The 16,745-nt window shown below is 40.7% G+C and overlaps 1 protein-coding gene across 1 annotated transcript in view; it reads right to left on the reverse strand.

Moving 5' to 3' along the window:
- LOC139369643 (E3 ubiquitin-protein ligase pellino homolog 1) overlaps positions 1-7,938 on the reverse strand; it is a 46,736-nt gene extending 38,798 nt beyond the window's left edge. The window contains exon 1 of the mRNA XM_071108910.1: positions 7,694-7,938. The gene's annotated coding sequence lies outside the window, so the exon portion shown is untranslated. The remainder of the gene's footprint in view (positions 1-7,693) is intronic.
- Between the last annotated feature and the right edge of the window lie 8,807 nt (positions 7,939-16,745).

The raw sequence follows: 16,745 nt of genomic DNA on the forward strand, positions 1-16,745 counted from the left end.
ATTCTTAAGGTCCCAACAGGTTAGCAGATAAATGAGAGATGATGCCAAGTCTTCTTGAGAAGAAACACCCTGCAATTCAGTCACATTTCTATATTCCCTGTCCATGAATAAAGCCAGTTAACTGCAGAGGACAGAGGCCCATTCACTGGCCTGTAACTAGATAATGGAGGAGCTTTGCAGCAATAGCACAGAGAACCACCCTCTCCCAAGACAAGGAGGACGACTTTTAAAGTGATTTCACTCCTCTGCAGTAACAAGGACACTGTTGTTGCACCCCTTTCATTCCTCTGGTGACAGACGTAACAGCCTCCAGTCTGACTGGGCGGTGAATCGTTTTTAACCGCACAACAGGGAGTCGCGCGATTTGGTGTCAGACTGGCTTCACACAGAGAAAACGCAAAACAGCTTCTGTGCTTGGTGGTAGTACATAGAGTGAGGCATTACATGACAATAAAGAATACTAACTGCACATCAACAAGTGCTGTAGCTAATTCTGCGAAGCCTTGATTAGCTTTGAGAAACCGAATTATGTAATCAGTACTGTATTGTGCTTTTCACCCAGGAGAAGCAGGGAGGTTAAAGGAGTAAAGACAGGAGTTCAAACCAAGCTAACGTTAGAGCTGGCACAATTATTGTGTAATCGTGCAACCAACAATTATGGACAACAGTGAACTAATAAAAATAATTGTGATAATCAGCCTAATACATACATTTTAGGAGAAGGGCGATTCAACTTTATATTCAAGTAGATATAGTTTACCCAATAGCATATTTTTTTACATGACTTAGGCTAAGTTGGTGATCATTTTACGAGCAGAACAGCACGGTCATGAGGAGAAGCTTCACTTCCACTTCCAAGTGGTGAAAACCATTCGCTTTTGAGACAGGAGTGTCACCAAAGCTGTGTAGTATTTATTAGGTATGTCGTAGCTCATTTCCAAAGACGCATTATGATGCATTACAAGCTCAATTCTGTTCATACAAAAATCACAATTATGAAATAACCGTGGCCATTTGCATGAGAATTCATTCTTACTCAAAATACCATAGGCATCACAGCCCTAGCTAACGTGCTTATTTGTAGATTTTAGGTGTGTTGTTAAAACAATGCACAATTGTTCAATAATTTTGATGTTAAATAGATGACTAATACCACACTAAATAAAATATGGTCTGTTAAGAAAAAATGTTGGAAATTGTTAATGATTTCCTTATTGTAGCAAATGTAATACGGTATATGCATTCAATGTTTATGTATTCCTATTGGTTGGTTTAATTTACATAACAATAAGAAGATATGCCATTGGTCATGCTTGCAGATAGCGGGAGATCGTGAATTAAATTCTACTATTTTCTATTTTCATATTTACAGTGTGTATATATTAGAGGTCTACCGATTAATCAGAATGTCCGATTAATTAGGGCCGATTTCAAATTTTCAGAACAATCGGTAATCTGCATTTTTGGACACCGATTATGGCCGATTACATTGCACTCCACAACTAGACTGTGTGGCAGGCTGACTACCTGTTATGCGAGTGCAGCAAGGAGCCAAGGTAAGGTGCTAGCTAGCATTAAACGTATCTTATAAAAAACAATCAATCTTAACATAATCAGTAGTTAACTACACATGGTTGATGATATTACTAGTTTATCTAGCTGTCCTGCGTTGCATATAGTTGATGCGGTGCCTGCTAATTTATCATTGAATCACAGCCTAGTTCGCCAAATGGGTGATTTAACAAGTGCTTTTGCGAAAAAAAGCACTGTCGTTGCACCAATGTGTGCCTAACCATAAACATCAACGCCTTTCTTAAAATCAATACACAAGTATATATTTTTAAACCTGCATATTTAGTGTCACGCAAGAGAGGTGACACAATTTCCCTAGTTTAATATCGCCTGCTAACATGAATTCCTTTTAACTAGGGAAATTGTGTCACTTCTCTTGCGTTCTGTGCAACAGAGTCAGGGTATATGCAGCAGTTTGGGCCGCCTGGCTCGTTGCGTACTGTGTGAAGACCATTTCTTCCTAACAAAGACAGACAACTTCGCCAAACGGGGGATGATTTAACAAAAGCGCATTTGCGAAAAAAGCACAATCGTTGCACGAATGTACCTAACCATAAACATCAATGCCTTTCTTAAAATCAATACACAGAAGTATATTTTTTTAACCTACATATTTAGTTAAAATAAATTCATGTTAGCAGGCAATATTAAACTAGGGAAATTGTGTCACTTCTCTTGCGTTCATTGCACGCAGCGTCAGGGTATATGCAACAGTTTGGGCCGCCTGGCTCGTTGCGAACTAATTTGCCAGAATTTTACGTAATTATGACATAACATTGAAGGTTGTGCAATGTGACAGCAATATTTAGACTTATGGATGCCACCCATTCGATAAAATACCGAACGGTTCCGTATTTCGCTGAAAGAATAAACGTTTTGTTTTCGAAATTATAGTTTCCGGATTTGACCATATTAATGACCTAAGGCTCGCATTTCTGTGTGTTATTATACTATAATTATTATTTTTATTTTTCGAATTTTTACCCCTTTTTCTCCCCAATTTCGTGGTATCCAATTGTTGTAGTAGCTACTATCTTGTCTCATCGCTACAACTCCCGTACGGGCTCGGGAGAGACGAAGGTTGGAAGTCATGCGTCTTCCGATACACAACCCAACCAAGCCGCACTGCTTCTTAACACAGCACGCATCCAACCCGGAAGCCAGCCGCACCAATGCGCCGGAGGAAACACCGTGCACCTGGCCACCTTGGTTAGCGCACACTGCGCCCAGCCCGCCACAGGAGTCGCTGGTGCGCGATGAGACAAGGACACCCCTACCGACCAAGCCCTCCCTAACCCGGGCGACGCTAGGCCAATTGTGCGTCGCCCCACGGACCTCCCGGTCGCGGCCGGTTACGACAGAGCCTGGGCGCGAACCCAGGAACTCTGATGGCACAGCTGGCGCTGCAGTACAGCGCCCTTAATATTATACTATAATTAAGTCTATGATTTGATAGAGCAGTCTGACTGGGTGGTGGTAGGCAGCAGCAGGCTCGTAAGCTTTCATACAAACAGCACTTTACTGCGTTTGCCAGCAGCTCTTGCGCTGTTTATGACTTCAAGCCTATCAACTCCCGAGATTAGGCTGGCAATACTAAAGTACCTATTAGAACATCCAATAGTCAAAGGTATATTAAATACAAATGGTATAGAGAGAAATAGTGCTATAATAACTACAACCTAAAACTTCTTACCTGGGAATATTGAAGACTCATGTTAAAAGGAACCACCAGCTTTCATATGTTCTCTTGTTCTGAGCAAGGAACTTAAACATTAGCTTTTTTACATAGCACATATTGCACTTTTACTTTCTTCTCCAACACTTTGTTTTTGCATTATTTAAACCAAATTGAACATGTTTCATTATTTACTTGAGACTAAATAGATTTTATTGATGTATTATATTAAGTTAAAATAAAAGTGTTTATTGTTCATTCAGTATTGTTGTAATTGTCATTATTACAAATATATATATAAAAATGGGCTGATTAATCGGCATCGGCTTTGTTTGGTCCTCCAATAATCGGTATCGGAAAATCATAATCGGTCGACCTCTAGTATATATATATAAAAGTTTTCTAGCAGGCGAGATGTAACGCTCGCATTAGCCTCCTGCTAATTCAGAGTTATTTCCATGCTAACAGACGAATCACGAAACTACAGCCATCAACATACTGTTGTTCTGCACATGTTGTCCTGTGCTTCCTTGTGTCTATCGTCAGGTACTTACATTTAATGTATTTTGTACTATTTTTGTCATTGTTATGATGTTTGATTACAAAATACCCAGTACATACTGTGTCAGCCTAACAAGACTTTTAGGACTTTAACGTAACCCTGTTTACAGAGGTCATAGGTGCCATTTTCCACAATCCAATAAAGAGGTTTGCTTTTGGCTGTATGTGGCCATTTCATAGGCACCCATCTCTATAAAGAGATTATCAAGGGAAGGACAAAGTCTGATCCAAACATGTCACCTCATAAAAAGGGTTAGACTGCAGGCTAATAAGCTTATGGCTGGCTTAGAGATAGAGAGAGAGAGAGAGAGAAAGAGAGAGAGAGAGAGAGAGAGAGAGAGAGAGAGAGAGAGAGAGAGAGAGGGAGAGAGAATTTCCAGATAATTTAATACAGTCAAAGTTTATTCTTCTTTATTAACGTCATTAACAATGGGGGGTAAGGGAGATGTCATCATGTCAGTTTAAAATGGAGTCCAACGGTGACATAACCTCAGGAGTCTGACTTTTGAGGTAGCAGATGTAGGGTGGCAGTTTACATTTCAAACACTTTGAATTATTCATTGAGGTAAAACACAGACTACCCTGAAAGGCAAATAAATAATTGTTAAAAAAAAAAATAAGTATACCGTGTTGTGCCTAGAATGCATCTTCCTCAGAGAGTGAAGATGGTCTTCTGAAATTCAAACTAAAAAAGCTAGGCTACATCTGTCAACTACTGGTGTCATCCTCATACAAGGTACCGATTTAGCTATAGGTAAGGATAACGTCCATTTGCTTATGAGCAGCAATGTCACAGAGAACACATGTCATTATACTATCATACAAATTCAGGAAAGTTACCACTTTTATTTGTTTTTCCCCATTCTCCAACCATCAGTCAGAAGAATGGTGAAAAATCTAATAAAATCAAATGTATTTGTCACATACACATGGTTAGCAGATGTTAATGCGAGTGTAGCGAAATGCTTGTGCTTCTAGTTCCGACAATGCAGTAATAACCAACGAGTAATCTAACCTAACAATTCCAAAACTACTACCTTATACACACAAGTGTAAAGGGATAAAGAATATGTACATAAAGATATATGAATGAGTGATGGTTCAGAACGGCATAGGCAAGATGCAGTAGATGGTATCGAGTACAGTATATACATATGAGATGAGTAATGTAGGGTATGTAAACATTATATTAAGTAGAGAGGTAATCATGGGCAAAACAAAAGTTCCCAAGCAAATGTGCTTCCCCTATAGCGTTGAAGCAAAATCGGCCAGGTAGGCAACCTCTCCATTTTCCAAGTTCATGGAGAACAAGAAAATTAGAATGCATCCCAAATGGCATCCTATTCGCTATATAGTGTACTACTTTTGACCTGCACTAATGGGTCCCGGGTCAAAAGTAGTGCACTACATAGGGAATAGGGTGCCATTTTGGACGCGCAGCCAAAAGTGGTGCACTACATAGGGAATAGCGTGCCATTTTGGACGCAACCTGCGAGAGATAAGAGGCGGTGGCTTGTAGGTGCCCATGATTGGACCTTTCAAACACATCAAGTCGATCTTGATAACAGGAGAGGAATGAAGGAGGGGCGTAAGCAGAAAAAGGAATGTGGAGAGGAGAGGACTGGATAGGACAAATTAAAATAGCCTTTATGTCTTTCTGTCCAGTCAGGAAAAAGGGAAGAAAGGGATCTTTCCAGGAATGACTTTCATTAATTGACTTTACCAGAGGCAGATCTCCAAGTACTTTCATTAATTGACTTTACCACAGAGGCAGATCTCCAAGTACTTTCATTCATTGACTTTACCACAGAGGCAGATGTCCAAGTACTTTCATTAATTGACTTTACCACAGAGGCAGATCTCCAAGTACTTTCATTAATTGACTTTACCACAGAGGCAGATCTCCAAGTACTTTCATTCATTGACTTTACCACAGAGGCAGATGTCCAAGTACTTTCATTAATTGACTTTACCACAGAGGCAGATCTCCAAGTACTTTCATTAATTGACTTTACCACAGAGGCAGATCTCCAAGTACTTTCATTAATTGACTTTACCACAGAGGCAGATCTCCAAGTACTTTCATTAATAGACTTTACCACAGAGGCAGATCTCCAAGTACTTTCATTAATTGACTTTACCACAGAGGCAGATCTCCAAGTACTTTCATTAATTGACTTTACCACAGAGGCAGATCTCCAAGTTAGAAAGATTTACAGGCTAGGTGGCGAGTTGTTTAATGTTTTGTCTATTCACTCACTCTCTGTTCAAAATAGATCACACAAGTTCCAACCTAAGCATGAACCAACATCATGAGAATGGTGAGCATGTAAGGGCCCTTGACATGGAATGTAGGCTAAAATACAGTTATAAGCCAAGCTTGCACAACACTACACAAACATAGGCCTAAATGTTGATCATGGCACACCCAATGTTGCTGTTGTTAACATGATACAGCCTATGAATTACGTAGTAACTTTGTGGCTATGTGTAATAAACCATAAGTTACATGTTTTCAGTATGTGCCCCAGGGTTGATGTTAACTAATTGTGTTTCTCTACCCTTTAGCGACTTCCGAGTCACAGAACCCTAACGTGATCCTCACAAACGGCAGGTTCTGAACGCTCCATCCATGTTCAGCCTCAGCAACCTTCGGTGACCCCACGTTTGTTTTTCTTCCCGAATCAAGGCATGAAACACACACCCATCCTTAGGGCTTTTCGCCCCAAACAAATGGACTTGCATAACTGATCCCAGCACAACCTGTTGACATACCAGGGGTGAGTCGGAAAAGCATCTTATCTGGGAGGTTGGAGTCGAGTAGGGAGACAGGCCTGATTAAATAAAGGAAACAGATCCAGCCCATTTCAGGAATGGAAACTCTGGTGAGAGTGATATGATGGTGTTATTTTTAAACTCTCCCAAGCATCCACAGATGATGTAGTCCACTACTGAGGAATATAGTCAGACGACAGTATGATGATGCAAAGCCTGTTTTCTAAGACAGCACAATCATGAATCAACTGTGCTTATAATAGACTCGAGGGGCAAATGGAATGTCAAAGTATAGACAGTTGGCTACTAACAGCCCTGCCATACTCAGATGACAGTTTGAATCGAAGCCAGTTTCTCTTCAAATAAGCCTAACCTTATATAGAGAAGGGTCAAAGGGTATTTCGAAAGTAAAGACAGTATATGCTACACACAAACACAGCTCTATTATGATAGGGACAGCAATGAATATGACTGGACAGTTGAGCAAACGAGCCCGAATTTGGGGGAACAAAAGAGGGAATCACGAGGCCAGATGCTCGAGCAAGATGATGCATGCAAATCAGTTTATGTTGTGGGAACAATAGCCCCCAGCTGGGCTTTCTCTGTGCGGGCCAAACCAGCTTGTCAACCACACGAGGGAAAGAGAGACCCTTCATTGTGCACAACCAGTAACGTAATATACATACTTCAAAAGTGCCATAGACATTTCATTACACATACCCTACCTCTCTCTTAATAGTTAAATGGGTAACGTTAGGTAGGCTACTTGGTTTTCCATGTGTGAATGATGACAATGGGCTATAAACCAACCTCATTTTAGGGTTTTCTTACTGCTGGAAAATGTTGTCATTGTTTGGTTTCTGTGCCATGAATAGACGAATTTGAAAGTAAAAAGTGATACATTGTAGGCTAGGCCTACTACGGGTAACGTTAATAGTCGACAACAGAAAAAACGTGTAAAAGGTGTGCAACAATTAACGTTAGGCTACAATTTTATATTGTGCTGATGATGACAATAACTTTCCCCTGGGTAGCCAAGCAAATTGCAGTAAAACAACACGTCAGCTACATAAAATAAAGCACATTGTATGTGTTTCAAACTCGCCTTACCTAATGATAATCCGACAGCATCATCTGGACTTTCCCGATATTCGCTCGAAATCCAATTTGAATGCTCCAGTTGAAAAAAAGGAAGGATGAAAGGAAAGCGATTCTGTCCGTGCTGACCTAAACACCGAATTGTCGAGTCATTTTTACATTCACCTGCTAATATATTAATGTTTATAACGTTGTTATATGCTGTCCAACTATTTTCGCTCTAATGTGCTGGTAAACGGACTCAGTGTAGGACAATACTAGAGTGAGTAATCTTTACAATCGCGTCTTTGCTCCAGTCTGCTCGTGCTCACATGAAGTTACGTCATGAGACGCGTCGAAACGTACCATGGGCCTTGTAGTTGTAGCCTAGTCTACTGGAAATACCACACTGCACACGCACACACGCACGCACGCACACACGCACGCACGCACGCACACACACACACACACACACACACACACACACACACACACACACACACACACACACACACACAGTCTTGCACAACTAACCTTGTGGGGACACACAATTCAGTCCCTTTCCAAATCCAATTTTCCCTAACCCCTCACCCTAACGCTAACGCTAACCCTTACCATAACCTTAACCCTAAACCTAACCTTAACCCGAAAATCTAACCCTAACCCTGAACTAACCCTAGCTCCTAACCCTAAACCTAATTCTAACCCTAACACGAATTCTAACCTTAACCCTAAACCCCCTAGAGATAGCATTTAACCTTGTGGGGACCAACAAAATGGGGACCAAGTCAATTGTTTGTCTGTCAATGTGTGTGTGTGTGTGTGTGTGTGTGAGAGAGAGAGAGAGAGAGAGAGAGAGAGAGAGAGAGAGAGAGAGAGAGAGAGAGAGAGAGAGAAGAGAGAGAGAGAGAGAGAGAGAGAGAGAGAGAGAGAGAGAGAGACTAAAATAATCCCTCTTCTGCAAGACAGGACTCCTCCATACAGTGACTTTTAAATAACCTCTTAGTTCACAATTTCTTGGTTTGCCTCTGCATTTCATTGGAGGGAAAATGGTAGGTCTTCTTCACTCTTGCTTGCTTGTCTTTGCACAGATGTATTCTTGCTTCAATATCTGGAATTTGTCCCACACTTTCAAAGAGCTCTTCACACCATACTGCCGAAAACCTGAGGGCCATTTTTTTCCTCCAGCAATGAAACACACATCAACATAGCAACAGCACTGCATTTGGTTCTTAAGAGTTCAGTAGGAGCATAGGGTGCAGCGAATGCTGTGCTAATACTGGCAAATATTACATTTCCAAACCACTAAATGATTGTATGCCTGACCTGTAAGCTGTTGTTATGCAGTCATGGAGACTGTGACCATGAACACTGTTATGTTTACATAATGTTTTAAATACCACAAACTTGGAAGACACATTTGGGAAAAAGGTTATTTTAGGCTTAGGGGTTAGGTTTAGGGTTAGGATTATAATTGGGGTAAAAATGTGGTTTAGTGTTAGGGGTTATGTTTAGGGTAAGGAGCTAGGGTTAGGGTAAAGGTTTAGGGTTAGGGTAAAGGTTAGGGTAAAGGGTAAAGGAAAAGTCGAATTTGGAATGGAACTCAATTGTTGGTTGGTCCCCAAAAAGTATTCACAATTATAGTAATAATCTGCTGTGTGTGTGATTGTGTGTGTGTGTGTGTGTGTGTGCTTGTGCACGCGTGTGTGTGTGTGTGTGCATATGTGTGCATTTGAGAGAGAGAGAGAAAGGAAGAGAGAGAAACCAGGATAAATACGTTATCCTTGTGCTTGAGTACATAGATAATAGCTGTACATGTATATAATAACAGCATATGTAAAATGAGGTGAAATAAGTGAATTCACCACTGCAGTCCACTCTCAAATGAAACAGTTGAGTGAATAGGGGTGGGATATGACAAGCTGAGACAATACATAAGCGCAAGCGTTGGTTTCTGCATTGTCATTGCCAATGAATCAATGCCTGCCCTCTCAATAACCTTTCCATACGGGTGTGTGTGTGTGTGTTGGTTGGAGCTTTAATATGTAGGTGATGATAGCTGAGTCATGGTTGGCTGTGGTGTGTGAATAAGTCTCTGTATCGTACTTGAACTGAATAAGACTTAGGTTTGATTGTCTGTTCTGCATTTCCAATACCTTTTGTTTTCCCTCTAACACTAATTTCATTGTTGGGTAAGAAGGTTACAATAATGTTCCCAATACTACATTTTACCAGACAAGAACAAGGCAGTCTCTAGGCATCTGCCTTATGAAATGTGTCAAGCAGTGCAGTAAGTGGAATACACAGTATTCCTATTACCTAGCAATAACAGTAAAAGCATCACAACCTATGACAGCAATATCATCACTACATGTACAATGATAGTGTTTACAGAATTCTCAGAAAATGTATTCAATTTTATTTGACAAAGAACCAAAGGGCTATATATGCCATTTAAGGTCAAATGTTGGGAATATCTCACTAATATCTCTTTTCATCCAGATGTTTTTTCACAGCTCTCTTAATCTTTTTTTCTTTCTTTTTTTTCTCTTCTACATCCCTCCTCTGTCTCCTTATCTTTCCATCTCTCTCTCTACCAGCCAGGTGCTAGTGTAATCGGATACGTTCTCTGAGCGTGGCAACGATGACACGGCTAGTTTCCAGGTCACTGTGGGACCAGAGGCCATAGACAATGTGATGTGAGGAGAAAAAGGGTGGGCGTGGGTAGCAGTTATAGTGGTAGTGTATCAAATAAGATCATTACAAGAGTGAATAGTGGAGAGGGCAAGTAAGATTAAAGATTTGTCTGTCTATCTGTCCTGTGTCCATATATCTGTGCAATGCCTGATTGGTGTGCTTTTCCAACAGAAACCAACCCTTAATTGTTATAACCCCAAAAGTTTTGGCACATGGTGTGGTCACATTTCTTGGACTGAACAGGATCTGTTGAGGTGCAATGAAATGCACATACAGTAAGTACATGATTCATGGGCTCCATGTGTGAACCCAGACAGCAGACCCACACTGAGTAAGTTGTGCCATCTAGTGTTAATTTTGTAAACACATGGACATACATTGGGTATATACATTGAGTGTACAAAATATTAGGAACACCTGCTCTTTCCATGACAGACTGACCAGGGGAATTCAGATGAAGGATATGATCACTTTTTAAATTCACTTTAATCAGTGTAGATGAAGGTGAGGAGGCAGGTTAAATAAGGGTTTTTAAGCCTTGAGACAATTGAGACATGGATTGCGTATGTGTGCCATTCAAAGGGTGAACAGGCAAGACTAAATATTTTTAAGTGCCTTTGAACAGGGTATGGTAGTAGGTGCCAAGTGCCTCTTGAAGCTAGGGGACACTATTTTTATGTTTGGAAAAATAATGTTCCCAAAGTAAACGACCTATTTCTCAGGACCAGATGCTAGAATATGCATATAATTGACAGCTTGGGATAGAAAACACTCTAAAGTTTCCAAAACTGTCAAGATATTGACTGTGAGTATAACAGAACAGATATTTCAGGCGAAACCCTGAGAAAAATCAAACCAGGAAGTGGCTTCTATTTTGAAAACTACATGTTCCATAGCCTCCCATTGCTCCATTTAAAGGGGTATAAACCATATTCCTTTTCCTATGGCTTCCTCAAGGTGTCAACAGTCTTCAGACATAGTTTCAGGCTTTTATTTTGAAGAATGAGCGTGAATGACCACATTGCGTAAGTGGATCGGTGGGGGCTCTCAGAGTGAGTTGTGCGCAAAAGAGAAAGGCGGCCATTGTTACTCCCGGTCCTAATGAAAAGCCAACTGTCCCGGTTGATATATTATCGAATAGATATTTGAAAAAAACCCTGAGGATTGATTATAAAAAACATTTGACATGTTTATGTGGACATTATGGATATAATTTGGAATTTTTGTCTGCGTTGTTGTGACCGCTCTTTCCGGTGGATTCCTGGGCATAACGCACCAAACTAACGGAGGTATTTGGATATAAAAAATATCTTTATGGAACAAAAGGAACATTTGTTGTCTAACTGGGAGTCTCGTGAGTGAAAACATCCGAAGATCATCAAAGGTAAATGATTCAGGGCTCAATAAGGGCTCTATATAATACTGTATGTTTTCTTGAATTTGTTCTGGATTTGGGGACTATAAAAAGACCCCTGGGGGCCTGTCTGGTGGGATAAGTGTGTGTGTCAAAGCTGTGTGTAAGTTGACTATGCAAACAATTTGGGATTTTCAACACATTAATGTTTCTTATAAAAAAGAAGAAGTGATGCAGTCAGTCTCTCCTCAACTCTTAGCCAAGAGAGAATGCCATGCATAGTATTAATATTAGCCCTCATATTACAATTAAGAGCAAAACGTGCCACTCTGTTCTGGGCCAACTGCAGCTTAACTAGGTCTTTCCTTGCAGCACTGGACCACACGATTGAACAATAATCAAGATTAGACAAAACTAGAGCCTGCAGGACTTGCTTTTTGGAGTGTGGTGTCAAAAAAGCAGAGCATCTCTTTATTACGGCTAGACCTTTCCACGTCTTTGCAACCATTGACTCTATATGTTTTGACCATGACAAATTACAATCTAAGGTAACGTCAACTAATTTAGTCTCCTCAACTTGCTCAACAGCCACACCATTCATTACCAGATTCAGCAGAGGTCAAGCACTTAAGGAATTATTTGTACCAAATACAATGCTCTTAGTTTTAGAGATGTTCAGGACTAGTTTATTACTGGCCACCCATTCCAAAACAGACTGCAACTCTTTGGCTTCAGTGACTTCATTAGCTGTGGTTTCTGATGCGTATATGGTTGAATCATCAGCAAACATGGACACACATGCTTTGTTTAATGCCAGTGGCAGGTCATTGGTAAAAATAGAAAAGAGTAAAGGGCCTAGAGAGCTGCCCTGCGGTACACCACACTTTACATGTTTGACATTAGAGACGCTTCCATTAAAGGAAACCCTTTGAGTTATATTAGATAGATAGCTCTGAATCCATGATATGGCAGAAGTTGAAAAGCCATAGCACTTAAGTTTTTTCAACAACAGGTTATGGTCAATAATATCAAAGGCTGCACTGAAATCTAACAGTACAGCTCCCACAATCTTCTTTTTATCAATCGTCAGTCATTTGTGTCAGTGTAGTACATGTTGAGTGCCCTTGTCTATAAAAATACTGAAAGTCTGTTGTTAATTTGTTTACAGAGAAATAGCATTGTATTTGGTCAAACAATTTTTTCCAACAGTTTGCTAAGAGCTGGCAGCAAGCTTATAGGTATTCTGTTAGAACGAGTAAAGGCCGCATTACCACTCTTGGGTAGCGGAATTACTTTGGCTTCCCTCCAGGCCTGAGGACAAAGACTTTCCTCTAGGCTCAGATTAAAAATATGACAGATAGGAGTGGCTATAGTCAGCTACCATCCTCAGTAGCTTTCCATCTAAGTTGTCAATTCCAGGAGGTTTGTCATTATTGATCGGTAACAATAATTTCCCACTTCTCCCACACTAACTTTACAAAATTCAAACTGCACGGCTTTTCTTCCATTATTTGTTTTTTTATACATGAATATAATTGCTCACTGTTTGTCATGGGCATTTCCAAGTTTCTGGGTTTTTCAAGCTCCTCAGTTTCCCGTGTGTATCAAGAGGACATCCAGACAACTTGACACAACTGTGGGAAGCACTGGAGTCAATATGGGCCAGCATCTTTGTTGAATGATTTTGACACCTTGTAAAGTCCATGCCCCGATGAATTGAGGCTGTTCTGAGGGCAAAAATGTTTGCAACTCAATATTAGGAAGGTGTTCCCAATGTTTTGTACAATCAGTGTATAGAGAACATGATGCCATTTGCCAATAAATTACTCAGATAAAGATGCATCATACCAAGAAAGAAAAGAAAAGTCCTTGTATTTCTTTATTAGAATATTGTTGCAGAGAGCAATAGGCTATGGTACTGTACTTTTTAAGGTTTCTGTCATTGAGGAAACTTTTAAGAAGTGAAATGTCCATTGCAGAACCCTAGAAGGCTATTTTATTGAGCATGTTAATTTAGGCAGTGGTGGAAAAAATACCCAATTGTCATTCTTGAGTAAAAGTAAAGATACCTTCATAGAAAATGACTATGTAAAATATTACTTGTGCAGAAGTCTAAAAGTACTTGGTTTTAAATTTATGGTATACTGAACAAAAATATAAACGCAACATGTTGGTAACAAGTTTAATTTAAAAAAATGTGTTTTTAAATATAACCTTTATTTAACATGGCAAGTCAGTTGACAATATTTACAATGACAGCCTACACCGGCCAAACTCGGACGAAGCTGGGCCATTTGTGCGCCGCCCTATGGGACTCCCAATCATGGCCGGTTGTGATACAGTCTGGAATCAAACCAGAGTGTCTGTAGTGACGCTTCAAGCACTGAGATGCAGTGCCTTAGACCACTGCGACACTCTGGAGCTGAAATAAAAGATCCCAGAAATGTCCATACGCACAAAAGCTCATTTTTCTCAAATTCTGTGCACAACTTGGTTTACATCCCTGTTAGTGAGCATTTCTCCTTTGCCAAGATAATCCTGACAGGTGTGGCATATCAAGAAGCTGATTAAACAGCATGATCATTATACAGGTGCACCTTGTGCTGGGAACAATAACAGGCCCCTCTAAAATGTGCAGTTCTGTCACACAATACAATGCCACAGATGTTTCAAGTTTTGAGGGAGTGTGCAATTGGCATGCTGACCGCAGGAATGTCCACTAGAGCTGTTGCCAAGGAATGTAATGTTAATTTCTCTACCATAAGCCACCTCCAACGTCGTTTTAGAGAATTTGGCAATACGTCTAACCGGCCTCACGATTGCAACCATGCATTACCACGCAAGCCCAGAACCTCCACACCTGGCTTCTTCACCTGCAGGATTGTCTGAGGGGGGAACGGGTGCTAAGGAGTATTTCTGTCTGTAATAAAGCCCTTTTGTGGGGAAAACTCATTCTGAATGGCTGGGCCTGACTCCCCAGTGGGTGGGCCTGGCTGCCAAGTGGGTGGGTCTATGCCCTCTCAGGCCCACCCCTGCCCAGTCATGTGAAATCCATTTATTTATTTAAATTGACTGATTTCCTTATATGAACTGTAACTCAGTAAAATCGCTGAAATTGTTACATGTTGTCACGATCGTTGTTGTAAGAATCGGACCAAAATGCAGCGTGCTTTGGGTTCATCATCTTTATTAGGTGAGCAGGCAAAAAACAATAAAGAACTAAACGAACGTGAAGCTATGCAGTGTTCAAGGCAACTATACACAAACAAGATCCCACAAAAACCCAGTGGGAAAGGCTGCCTAAATATGATCCCCAATCAGAGACAACGATAGACAGCTGCCTCTGATTGGCAACCATACCAGGCCAACATAGAAATAACAAAACTAGTGTACCCATCCTAGTCACACCCCAACCTAACCCAATTTGAGAATAAAAGGATCAATAAGGTCAGGGCGTGACACATGTTGTGTTTATATTTTTGTTCAGTATACTTAAGTATCAAAAGTAAATGTAATTTCAAAAATATACTTAAGTATCAAAAGTAAAAGTATAAATAATTTCAAATTCCTTATATTAAGCAAACCAACTGGCCCCATTCTTGTTATTTTTATGGATAGCCAGGGGCCCACTCCAACACTCAGACATTATTTACAAACAAAGCATGCATGTTTAGTGAGTCTGCCAGATCAGAGGCAGTAGGGATGACCAGGGATGTTGTCTTGATAAATGTGTGAATTTGATAATTTTCCTGTCCTGCTAAGCATTCAGAATGTAACAAGTACTTTTGGGTGTCAGGGAGTAATGTATGGAGTAAAAAGTATATTATTTTCTTTAGGAATGTATCACGACTCAGGATAGGACCCAGATGCAAACACGGGAGGCGGATAGTACAGTTCTCAGATTGTTTATTAGAAACACCGGGGAGGCAAAGGGCAGGTCGAGAGCAGGCAGAGGTTTGTGATCAGGTCCGAGTCAGGCAGGTACAGGAAAGCAGCCAGGCTCGGGGTCAGGGCAGGCAGGATGGCCAGAGCCTAGGAAACCAAACAAGAGAAACAGGAAGGCGGGAATGAACGCTGGTAAGACCTGACTAGACAAGACGAACTGGCAACAGACAAACAGAGAACACAGGTATAAATACACAGGGGATAATGGGAAGATGGGCGATACCTAGAGGGGGGTGGAACCAAGCACAGAGAGGTGAAACAGATCAGCGTGTGACAGAATGTAATGAAGTAAAAGTTGTCAAAATTATCACTAGTAAAGTAAAGTACAGGTACCCACAAAAACGACTTAAGGAGTACTTTAAAGTATTTTTACTTAAGTACTTTACACCAATGAATTTAGGACCATATAATTGTACTTTATCTCAAAAACATATGACATCGCTGGAGTTCCGAAGATGTCATAAAGCAGTGTTTCCCAGGAAACATAATTCAAATTTTCTGAATTCAAGAAACTTATATAAAAATTTGATCATGAAGCAGAAAGGTACGAGCACAGGTTGGTGGTTTTTATTTCAAAAATATATTTAGTATCTCCATAGACATTTTGGATTCTACGCACACCAGAGGAAAGCCTGACCATGTCAAAGATTTTGAGAATTTCAGCTATTTCTGTCAGACTAAAGAAGCCAAATCAGACTACAGGTCTTTTGGCGATGGACCAATGCACAACCTCCTTGGACTGGCCAACCTGAGGGTGTGAATGCATATGGATAGCTTCAGAGATGACTTCTTTATCTTTATTGAAGACTCATCTCTTCAGTGGGTCATATGATTGAGTGTAGTCTGGCCCAGGAGTGTAAAGGTGAACGGAAAGGATCTGGAGCAACGAACCACCCTTGCTGTCTCTGCCTGGCCGGTTCCCCTCTCTCCACTGGGATTCTCTGCCTCTAACCCTATTACAGGGGCTGAGTCACTGGCTTACTGGTGCTCTTTCATGCCGTCCCTAGGAGGGGTGCATCACTTGAGTGGGTTGAGTCACTGACGTGATCTTCCTGTCTGGGTTGGCGCCCCCCCCCCCCCCCCTTGGTT

Source organism: Oncorhynchus clarkii, chromosome 17 (genome assembly GCF_045791955.1).
Source record: "Oncorhynchus clarkii lewisi isolate Uvic-CL-2024 chromosome 17, UVic_Ocla_1.0, whole genome shotgun sequence".
Lineage (NCBI taxonomy): Eukaryota > Metazoa > Chordata > Actinopteri > Salmoniformes > Salmonidae > Oncorhynchus > Oncorhynchus clarkii.